This window comes from Typopeltis vanoorti, chromosome 5 (genome assembly GCF_054136105.1).
Source record: "Typopeltis vanoorti isolate ZY-2024b chromosome 5, IOZ_Tvanoo_1.0, whole genome shotgun sequence".
In the NCBI taxonomy this organism is placed as follows: domain Eukaryota; kingdom Metazoa; phylum Arthropoda; class Arachnida; order Uropygi; family Thelyphonidae; genus Typopeltis; species Typopeltis vanoorti.
The window spans coordinates 27,244,840-27,257,551 of NC_143553.1; the positions used below are offsets into that span (position 1 = coordinate 27,244,840).

General features: G+C 36.8%; 1 protein-coding gene across 2 annotated transcripts in view; it reads right to left on the minus strand.

The window, feature by feature from the left end:
• Positions 1–12,712, minus strand: part of LOC150106272 (actin-binding LIM protein 2-like) — a 614,582-nt gene that overhangs the window by 330,572 nt on the left and 271,298 nt on the right. The gene's annotated exons all lie outside the window — the stretch shown is intronic.

A 12,712-nucleotide genomic window follows, 5' to 3' on the forward strand; every position in this document is an offset into this window, starting at 1 on the left:
TTTCCGTCTTCACCAATCCACCACCAACAACAACTACCTTCATCATCTACACCAGTGGTTCTCAAACTTTTTGAAATCGGGGCGTGCATTTAAAATCCGACAAATAATTGTATGCGCACTATATACAAATTTCTGAGAAATATGTTATAATAATAAAGTCAAATATTACAGAAAAAAAAATAAAATGAAACATACCTCAAGTTTATTCATTCTTGAGTTTATGAGAAACATGAGCCTGATGTGTCCTAGCGATTGCTTCAATGTTTGGGCATATATTTGAAAGGCAAACTCTCATTTCCTCGTCAATACATTGAAGAGTTCCTCTCTTTTTACACTTAATTGTGGTGAGGGTAGAAAATCCTAATTCACATAAATATGATGTTGAAAATTGTAGTAAAATGTTCAAAGCTTTTAGAGATATTGACACACATTCTTCTTTTATAGAAATCCAGAAGGCTTCAAGAGACAATTGCTTATGTTTAATCATCAATCCACGATCAGTGGATATAGCTGCCAGTTCTTCTTCTGTTAGTGTTAAACCAAAATCACTTGAAGTTTCCATAAATGGGTTTCTAATCCAATCGTATTGTCCAGTGATAAGTGATGGAAAACACTTGCATAAATGATCAACTATTATTGGAAGTGTTTCATTTATGCAAGTGTTACTTACCAATGGAAACATTTCCAAATTACCTTCAACAGCTTTTCTTTTCCAAATCTGTAGTTTTCTCTGAAACGCTTTCATTTTGTCAGTGGATGTGAGAATATTTTCTTCTTTCCTTTCCATGCTAGTATTCAAAATATTGAGCTGCTGAAATATATCGGCCAAATACTGTAACCTGGCAATCCAAAATTCGCACCAAAGGAGGTTACAAAAATGTAATTGTTTCATCTCTTCAAAAAACGCAAGAAGTTCTTGTCATAGCTCGTGTACATGGGTAAGTACTTTCCCCCTTGACAGCCACCTCACCTCAGTGTGTAAAAGCAGCCGTCTGTGTTGTGAATCCATATCGATACAAAGCTTTTCGAATAAACGCAATTTGACAGGTCTTGTTTTAATAAAGTTTACCATCTGAACAACTTGATCTAAAACTTCTCTTAATTTTTCTCTGAATGTTTTTACCATCAAGGCCTCCCTATAAAGAAAGCAGTGAGTTATGATAACATTCTCATTTTGTTTTTTTTACAAAAGATGTAAGGCCCTTAACACAGCCTACCATGGAAGGGGCTCCATCTGTACAAATGCCTACACACGACTTCCATGTTAACTGCCATTTATCAAGATAGCTATTCAAAATGTTAAAAACATCCTCACCTTTTGTAGACACACTTAATTCTTTGCAAAAAAGAAACTGATTTACTATTTGATCTTCATTAATAAAACGGATGAATGCTAGGAGTTGCACCTTGTTGGTAATGTCTGTTGACTCATCAACTTGCAATGCAAAATTTGAATACTGAAGTTTATTACTGCATACATTTTTCTCGATATCAGAAGACATTTCTATAATATGCCTATGAACTGTATCGTTGGACAGAGGAATCTTGCTTATTTTCATTGCTGCTTCATTTCTTAGCATTGTCATGATCATTTTTTTGCATGCAGGCAAAATAAGTGACTCACCTAAAGTATGATCTTTCATATTTTTTGCTATCAGTTCTGAGATTTGATAAGAAGCGATTTGAGCTTTATCAGAAACAGTCATTATACTTTTAAAAGAATTTGCCGCTTTTGTTTGCTGTTCAGACAATCTCTTGAAAAAACTTACAGATTTATCTTGTAAATTAGAGTGTATAGTTTTAAAATGTTTACTCAATTTACTAGGAAGCAATGATTCATTTGTCATTTTACATCCACATACTAAACATAGCAGCAAAGGATGATCTTCACTTCCGGTCCAAGTGAAAGCAAAGCTTAAATAACTCATTATATTTGCGAGTAGGTCGCGATTTTGCTTTCTTATTTGCACTTAACTTTTGCTCACTTCCAGAATCTGATTCTTCAATATCATGCTTCTTTTTGAGAAATCTATCCATTTTATTTGTGTATTTATCTGAAAATAAGTAATATGCACATAACATCCACTTCCAACACTTTTAAAATAAGTAATATACACAACAAGAATAAACTATATTCTTGTTCTGTTTGCAAGAAAAACCGCTGTTAATTAACATAATAATGATGTGTTGACAAAAAGAGTAGTATATCCGTAATGAAAAGGTATAATATAGTAACTATATTTATTTTTATATCTAGACACATATTTCTCTGGAATACCATAGGGTGCACCCAGAAATCTTCTAGGTGTGCCCTATGGTATTTTTTTGAGAACCACTGATCTACACCAATGCCATCTACCGCCGACCACCACCGTTGCATGGCATAATGAATCGGTCTCGTATTACTCATTTACTAACACATGATTATGCCTTTACCATTCTAGATGAAATTAAATTTCTTAGTTGAAGACTTATTACTAATTAATCACATGAAGGTAGAAAAATTCTGACTGTAGTCAGAATTTTCCAGATTACACAGTGCTTAAATACCTAAATAGTCCATCAAAATTTATTTTAAAACATGCACTGAAGATTGACTCATAACACCTACTGGTAGACCACTCCAAACAATCAACATAGGAATCTTTCCCTTCCATGCTTCCTAACCACATCCTAACTCAGATCCAGGTTAATTACTAACTTGGAAGACCACATTCCCACAGCTGTCCTCATATACACAATTCCACAGAACAAAGTCATCTTGGTTACTTTCTGCTGGATTTTCTCAATTGTCTCCTCATCTCTTGTGAACCCAGGTGCCATATCTGAGCAGAGTAGTCAAGATATGGTTGGTTCTTACAAGTTAGTGTTATCTTCAATGTGCAGTTGTCTGATATGATGACAACCATCTTGTGGGTGTTTGTCACATCAAAGTTTACCTCTATGTCTATTATCACACCTAGGTCTCTAGCTGTGATGACCACTTGAAGTAAATTACCATTTATATAATGCTTGGGCAGGCAAGTCCTCAGTCAATATTCATAGCCTTGCACTAAGCAACAAAGAACTGGATTATAATTTGCCAACAGAACTAACTCATTTAGATCAGTCTGCAAGGATTCTGTATTGGAAATGTCAATATCACCCTTCCTAACTGCATCATAAACAAAATCCAGACAAACTCCAATTATTATTATTAAACAAGACCTCATGGAGTCAAAGACTCATTTGGGAGGTCCTTTTATCACACACACACATCTCATCTTAAACACACTCAAACTCCTTGCAGACATCCAATCATTCACAACTCTGCACGAAAAAAACCTGCCTCTCACTCCCTTACTCACACCCTCTTTATACAGTTTCCAGGGATGACTTCTGGTTCTCCCCTGATCTCCCACTATTCTCTGTAGAACTTCTCCACCATTGATCTTATAACAACCCCTTACCAACTTGTAGGTCTCTACCATATCTCCCCTCTTCCTTCTCTCCACCAGACTCTGCAAATTACATCTTCTCAATCTTTCCTCATACTTAACATTCCAGAGGTCAGAAACTACCCTTAGTCAGTCGCTTTTGGACCCTTTCCAACATCATTTCCTCCTCCTGAAAACCTGGTGACCAAATCTGAGCACAATAGTCCATGCGTGGCCTTATAAAATGGAACAAGAATCTCCCTACTTCTACACGTCAGTGTCCTCCGCATTAATCCCAGAAGTCTTTGTGTTGTCTTCACAATTTTGGCGATGTGTCCCCTAAATTTTAGATCCTCATCCACTATCACCCCCAGATCTCTTATTTCCTCTACTTCCAACAATATATTCTCACAAAGCATAAATTCTGCATCCCATCTTTGTTTTCCAAATTTTAAAACCTTACATTTTGCAACATTGAACTCACATCCCCATTTGCTTGCCCAATCACTCAATTTATTCAAGTCTTCTTGCAAGGCCACAACATCTTCACTACTCTTTATGGTTCGTCCCAACTTTGCATCATCTGCAAACAACTGAATATCTCCATCCAAATCTTCGCCAATATCATTAATATACAAGTTAAATAGTAATGGCCCTAAAACAAACCCTTGAGTCACTCCACTAGCGACTTTTCTTTTCCTGGATATCGCTCCCGCATACACAACTTGTTGATACCTATCAGATAGCCAGTCTCCAATCCAATGCACTAATCTAATATCCAACCCCATCTGCTCTAGTTTGACTGTCAACTTATCATGAGGTACTCTATCAAAATCTTTTGCGAAATCCAAGTATATTACTGTGTATCCTTCTCCTCTGTCAAAGGAAGCAGTCACTTTATTGTAATAAGTAAGTAGATTACTAAAACATGACCTCCCTTTAGCAACTCCATGCTGTTCATCAAAGATTATACCATTGTTGTCAACCCAACTCTGGATCCTAGTTCTCACAAGCTTCTCCAACAACTTAACCACAACACCTGACACACAGATAGGCCTATAGTTTGATGCTTGAGTTCGATCACCTCCTTTATGAAGTGGCACAATCTTGCCCTCCTTCCACTCTTTAGGAACTTGACCAAGTGCAAGACTCGTATTAAAAAAATATGTCAAGGCAGGTGTCAACTCTCTGGCACATTCCTTCAGAATACGTAGTGATATATTATCAAGTCCCACAGCCTTATTTATATCTAGTTTACTCAACTCCCCAAACACCTCTTGCTCACTTACAGTTAGTCTCTCCTCCCCATCATCAACTGCTCTCAATCTCTCCATGAAGTCACATTCACAAGATTGAAAGATCTTTATGAACTGCTCATTAAGTATCTCCACTACATATTCTGCAACAGCTGTCTTTATACCATTTCCTCCAATCAATGTCATCCTTCCATAATCATTCTTTCTTTTGCTGGCTACATATCGAATGAACTCCCTAGGATTCTTTTTGGCTTTATTAGCTAACTGCTGTTCATACCTCTCTTTAGCTACTCTCACCAACCAAGTCACCCTCCTTGCCTGGTCTTTGTAGACCTCATGAAATTCGTTACTTCCACTTCTCTTATGCTGCCTCCACAATGCCCTTTTTCTCTATATCGCATGCTTAATCTCTTTATTCATCCATCTCACACCTACCTTATTTAACCTTCTCACCTGTGGAATACATTTAGACATTGCATCTACTAAATATTTTTTGAAAATCCCCCAAGCTGCATTGATCTCTTTTCCAGCTAACTCCTCATTCCATGCTACACCCACAAGCTGTCTTCTGAGCTCGTCATAATCACCACCTTGTAGTTCCACATATACCCTTTTTCACAGGGGTCCTTGCACTGCTGGCAACCACCCAGGTAATCACCTCATGGTCACTTTCACCAATTGGTGGATGATTTGACACCTCATTTATAATTACATCCTGTGATGAGATGACCAAATCCAAGACCCTTAATCCTCGTGTGCCCTTTATTACATACTGTCTGCGGTAATTATCCCTCAAAAACTCAAGAAACTCATTTTCTTTACATCAAAGAATTAAACAACAAAGGGCCAAATATAGAATCTGTAGTACTCCACTAGTCATCCATCTTTTCTTTGATTTTCCATCTCAATACCTTATTCTCTGATGTCAGATACTCTCATATACATAACGTATAACACTCTTTTCTATTTGTGTAACAACCTTCAGTGTGAAATCCTGTTAAATAGCTTGGAAAGCCTAAAAGTATTGAGGCATATTCACCCCCACCATTCAACTCTGCAGTCACACTATTATAAAATGTAAGGAAATTACTAAAGCAAGATAAAGTAACAAAGCCATGCTAATCTCTACAGAGGATTATGCTTCATGTAACCATGACTCACTGTGGATCCTGATTAGCCTCACCAATACCTCAATTAACACTTCAGAGATATGGACTGATCTATAATTGCTTCTGTTCTAGCTTCACCCTAATATAATGAAATTACACTGGCTTCCTTTTGGCATGAGCACAACTCTAATGAGTTGCGCTCATGCCAAAACTCAGTTGAATAACCATGTCAGAGGCACTGTTAATATTTTTGCATATTCCTTCAGTACCCTTGGTGATATCCCATACAATCCCACTGCTGTGTTTAAATCAAGTTCTTGAAATAGCTTCGTTATCTCCAACATGTCCACCTCTAACCTTTCATCTGGTCTACCTCATCATCCAGTTAAGTGTGAATGCCAGGCTTGCCTAGTATGTAAAACTTACTAAAACGATTACCTAAAAACTCAGCTTTTTTCAAAGCATCATTTGTTACTCTCTATTTTCTGCATTCATTAAGGTTATTCTTCCAGAGTTATTTTCTTTCTACTGCCATGTAATGAAAAATTCCCTTGAATTTTCTTTTTCCTGAAAGGCTATGTTTCATAGTCTGATTTTATTTCCCTTGCCATGGCTGTCACTTTCTTCCCCCCCCTTTTTTTTAATACTGCTACTGAGACTAGTCATCATCTTTCTTCCAGAACTCCTGATTTCTGTAATACTGATCCCTTACCATGCAGTTTTTTTCATGCCAAAGCATTGCTTCAAGCAACTTTTTCATTTAATCATAATGGAGCTGCCTTGTAGTTGCACATATACATTGGGTGTTTCAAATTCAGAGCAATCTGTAGAGACAAGCAGAATGAAATACCCTCAATACTTGTCGGCACCCTAATGAGATCATCATTATTATTAGGTGACACTTCCAAGGAGTCATTAAGGGAGGACACCTACTCTACAGCTCTCCATCTCCACCACTACACCGAACTTCTACTATCAACATTATCTACATCAATGGCATCTATTTCACACCACCACCACTAGCATTTTTTGTGTGTGTGTTCTGAAGGGCTGATTTGTCTGTATGCGGGATGAAAAATCTGAGTTATCGGGAGAAAAAATCTGCTACCTCCATATGAGATCGGCTAACTCAACTTCAATTGAAAATATCCATAGAGATCATGGGAAAGAGATTTTTGACAATTTAAAAAAAAAAAAAGTTCAAAAATGCCTAATAAGAAAAATATGGAACTGTGAGCAAGAAAATATAGGGAATTCTGCATACATGTGAGCCATAAGGTGGTATAAATGAAGAAACGAGACTGACTCTACAGTCATTTGACTTGCATGATAATTCTCATTTTGCCAGAATGTGCCTTGCTTGTGAGTGTTTCTATAAGAATGAGGAAAATGCTGCCATTGCACTTCACAAGTAATGCTCAAAGACTTTGCAAAAAAGGTCCAATGACACCATATGCAATATGAAGCATGGTTTGTAGATTTGAAGAGACAGGCAGTTTGACAGTCCAACAAGGAAGAGGGTGTAAATCTGAAATTATGCAAATGCATAAAGATGTTGCAACTGCAGTTGTTGAGCAGTCAAATGAAAATGCTGTAGGTTTATGCATTTTAACATTCCACAAGACAATTAGATTTGCCATACACAACAGTTTTAGAGAGCTTTGCATAAATCACTGCAATGCTATGCGTATAAACTCAGCCACAGCTAAGAGTTGCAAATGAGAGATGTCAGCATCCGAGAAACATTTGACATTTCTGGAAAGCATGGAGGTGGATGAGGATTGGCCTTGGAACATCCTATGGAGTGATAAAGCGCATTTTCATGTTTGTGGAACAGTAAACACTCAAAGCTGTTATATGTATGTGCCGAGGAATGTGAAGGATCTGTGGATTGTTTGGCTAAATGAGAAGAATGAAAACGTCGATGTATGTGAGAAGTGTCAGGATAGGCTGGAGCGATCAGGCATGAAAGCAGACGTTGGGACCGTAGTGGATGAACTTCGGCAGGAGTTCGGGAAAATGAAAAGTGACTTTCATCTTTTGCAAGAGGAATTGGAAGTGCTGAGTAAGGAGGTTCTGGAAATTAAATCTGAGTTAAATAGATTGAATAGAGAAATTAGGACTATGGAGATTACTCTAGCTGAAGTAACTAGAACAGGATTAAGTATCTGAGAGTCTTTGGTGATTGATGAAGAAATAAACAGTATGAGAGTGATTGGGAGTCAACAGAGTGAAAGCACAAGAGGTCTAAAAGAAACGAGATGTTGTGAGAGTGAGAGAGTAAGTAAAAGAGCATTGAGTAATGAAACTGGGAGAGTCGTGATGAATAGCATAGAAAATGAAGCCATGAGTGACTCTTGTTTGGACTTGAATGAAGTTATGAGTGGTAAAATATATGGTGATTCTATGATTAAGGGTATGGAGAGAGGTATGCCTGAGGAGTACTTGGCTGGTGGACAATAGAGAGAGAGTGGCTTTAGCAATAAAGAGAGGGCATAATGCAGAAAAGATGATAGTTATGGTGGGTACAAATGACCTGAGTGGTAGTATAAATCGGGTAGCAAAAGATTTAAGAACATTGTTAGATATCGTGAAGAAGAAAAGTGTCAATGGGAGGATAGTGTGTGTGCTTCCTCATTTTGACAATTATGAGTTAAGTAGACGAGCAATGATAATGAATGATATGATTGCAAGAATGTGCAAAAAAAAAAAAGAGGTCTGCAATTTGTTGATGTCTGGAGTGCGTTTGAAGGAAAAAGACAACTGTATTCAAGAGATTGGTTGCATCTGAACATGGAAGGTCATAAGCAATTGAAGAAGTTACTGTTTTCTGAACAAGTTGAAGTAATTGGGCAGGAAAACTAAAATCGAAAAGGTTGCGTGTAAGAGGGAGAAACTTAAGCAGTGACTGTATAATTTTTGATCCTTATTTGTGGATAAACTGAATATCGCGAATAGAGAGAATAAAAATCAGCAAGGGACTACTGAAATTAGTGACATGTATATCAGTTATCAAGCTGGTACAAAAACTGAAGGGAATCTGCAATTTTTGTATACCAATGCAAGAAGCATTAGAAATAAGAGGGAAAAACTTTTGGCATTAGTTAGTACAATCTCACCAAAAGTTGTAGGCATTAGTGAAACTTGGCTGTCAGCAGAAGATGTGGTCACTGGAATTGAATGTGATGGGTACAGTATTTTCAGGGAGGATAGAGAAGATAAAACCAGGGGAGGAGTACTGTTGATGATAGCTGATGAGTTGCAGCCAACGAAAGTAGTATATCAAGATGATAGACATGTGAATGATGGTACACTTGAGGTGGTCTGGTGTGAAATAGTGACCAATGCAACCAAATATACAGTTGGTTGCTGCTATAGGCCAGGGTATATATGGGATGATATTGAATTCATGCATCAGCAAATTAGTGCAATGAGTGCAGGGGTTAGTGATTATTATGGGGGATTTTAATTATGGTGATATCAATTGGAAGGAAGAAATATCACGTGGCAAAATGGAAATGGAATTCATATCTTCTACAAGATAATTACTTGAAACAGCACATAACTGAAGGGACATGTGGTGTAAGAGTGTTGGACTTGGTCATTGGTTCAGAGGATATAGGCATAAGCCTCGTTACCTCCAAATGGTGAGAGCGATCATGTGATATTGACTTTCTCTCTTAAGAAGGGGTAGTATATATGGAACAACAGGTTAGGCAATTATAACAAGCTTCAGAATGAGCTTGCAGCTGTCCCATGGCAGAACATATTGCAGGGGAAAGGTGTTAGCAGTGCATAGGATAAAATCAGTGGATATCCGAGGAAGGCAATATCAGATTGTGTCCCCATGATCAGGAAGACAAACAAGGTAGGCGTTAGATGGATGAGTAGTAGTATCAAGATTGATCTGCAAAAAAAGAAAATGTTATGGAGAATTTACAAGGAGAAAGGCGATCAGTACACCCATGAGCAGTACAAAGCTCAAGCTAGGAAGGCTACCAGCATAGTCAGAAAAGATAAATCAGATTATGACACCTTAGCCAAGGAGATCAAGGGTAATCCCAAAGAGTTCTTCCGCTATGTGGCAAGTAAAAGGAAGAATGACTTCGGAAGGATAACTTTAGTGGTTGCTGATGGTATTGAGGTGACCACTTCAGATGTAATAGTAGACTCAGTGACCACTTTTCAAAAGTCTATCACCCAAGTGAGAATATCTCTGTACCTGTAGCAATAACTAAGGTGAGAATGGAAGTTAAGAAATCAGAGATACTTAGTATATTGCAAAATTTAAATGCAAATATTGGTGTAGGTTTAGATGGAATATCAGCTCAGGTGTTGCTTGAATGTGCAAAGGAATTGTTAACACCTCTTACTTGGTTATTTAACTTACGTTTGAACTCTGGTATGGTCCCTAGAGAGTGGAAAGAAGGCAAAGTAGTTCCTTTGCATAAAGGTGGCTCTAAAACTGCGGTATTAATTACAGACCAATCACCATCTTGGGAGTGGTGGTAAAAGTATTGGAAAAGTTAGTTAAAGGCAAAATTCAAGAATGGGTGGATCAGGATATGATACTGTATAGGGGCCAACATCGTTTTGTTAAAGGCTGATCCTGCCTTAGCAATTTATTAGCTTTTATAATAGAATGACATCTGAGTTGGACAAAAGAAATGTCTACACAGTGGTACTTCTAGATTTTGCTAAGGCTTTTGACAGGATACCCCATGGAATACTGTTGTGCAAATTGTAGCAGATGGGGATGGATATTAAACTAGTGATATGGATAAGAGAATGGCTCATGGAGAGATACCAGAAGGTGGTGTATGGACGAGCAGAGTCCAGGATGAGGCTAGTGACCAGTAATATGCCTCAGGGCTCTGTGCTTGGGCCATTGTTGTTTAATTTGTACATAAATGATATAGGAAATGGCTTAAAGGGAGATATTCGTTTGCTTGCTGATGATGCAAAGTTGGGTAGCGCAATAAAAAATCAAAATAGGTAAAATAGTACATACTGTTCCATCAATGTAGTACATTGATGGAATGGTACTCCAAGAGATTTTTGAGGCTAGAGACTTAGGGGATGTTGGTAGATAGGGAGATGAAGTTCAGAGGACACACTGCTAAGGTGTCCAAGATTGCACATAGGATTACTTGGTTATTGAGGAACACACTAACATCCAGAGATAAAGAGGTTATTATTCATCTTTATAAAGCATTGATACTTCCATATTTGGATTACTGTGCTCAGGTCTGGTCACCTGGATTCCTTGGAGATGAGAAGGGTGTGGAAAAAGTTCTGAGGAGAGTGACTAAGTTGGTGAGTGATGTAAAAAATGATCCCTACATTGATAGATTGAGAGCTTGTGGATTGCAGAGGTTGGTCGATAGGCATAGAAGAGGGAATATGATAGAAACATTTAAATTACTAAAAGGTTTTTATAAGATTGATGAAAGGGAAATGTTTCAGCTGTGTGATAGTGATGGAAGAACAAGAGGCCATCCCTGTAAATTAAGGAAAAGTGTGGTTAACAAGGGTGTGAAAACGAGATTTTTGGCCTGGAGGGTGGTGAATGAGTGGAATGCATTCCCTGACTCAGTTGTGATTTCTTTGTCTGTAAATGAATTCAAGAACACATATGATAGATATTGTTTTGCTAGTTTGGGTCTCTCGCGATGAGTCTACTGACTCCATGAAGATACCCATAATCAGAGCCGGCACTAGGGTCTTTGCCGCCTGCATGCAATGTCTATCTAAGCGCCCCCTGTTCCGGGCATGTGTGGTTCTTTTACGATAATAAAAATTTAAATTATTTGAAATTTCTTAAATAAATTTTGACAGAACAACCACACGTTGGTTCGCTAAATGTAACGAACCGGGGGTGTTGACTAGGCAGGATAATCGTTAAAAACTCAAATATCAAATGTTAAAGCAAATTTTGATAAAGCCACTTTACTTTAATCAGTGAATATAATGATACAGTTATTATAGCCTTCTCACCGACCTGAATTGCTAACAAAATTAAAATGAATTTTAATTAAAGTTAAAATTTATTTGAACTAACGTTTAAAAATTTCTTGCATTTTACAAGATACTAAATTCTTAGTAACTTGTAAAATTTTTTAATAATTTTTATAAGTGGAACTATCTTTTAGGAAAATAAAAGAAACTCAAGATAGATGAGAAAATAAGAAAAGAATTCAGAAATAATTAGAACATTTAATATCAGTATTCAAAAAATAACATCTTTACAGAATAACAGAAAATAAATTAAAGTACATAAATATACTTGAAATTTTTTTAAATTAAAATTTTTGGATTTTTGATTTCATATTGATAAAATTAGAAATAATGGTCTTAACGTCTAATTCCACACATATATCATTTTCAATAGCTATTAATGCCAAACTAACAAGCCTTTTTTGTGACATACTTGTTCTTAAGTAGGTTTTAAATTAAAACCTACTTTTAATCAATTTCAACTTAGAAAAGGAACGTTCACAGCTCGCTACACTAACAGGTAAGGTTAATAGTATTCTTAAAGCAATTGAAAAGTTAGGAAAAGATAAATTATTGGACACAATAAAATTAAGAATATCGAAAGGGTTTTGAATATTTAAATTATCCTTCCGAAAAATATCCCGGAAAGCACATGACTCGTCATATAGTTCTATTGCATTTACATCTTTATTGTCGCAGTCCTTCAAGAGAATCTCTAAATCGTCACAATTTTTTCGTAAATCTTCGTTATTTATTTGTAGTAATCTATACAAGAAATTTAAATTATCATAATATGTTTTTAGTTGTTCAAAACGTTCTATTAACGAACACATTGCAATGTCTAGAAGTGTATAAAACACATTCACTCTAAATTTATCTTCTGGCGATTGTGGCGTTTCGTCATGAAGCTCGTAGTCAAATTGTCGTGTCTTCT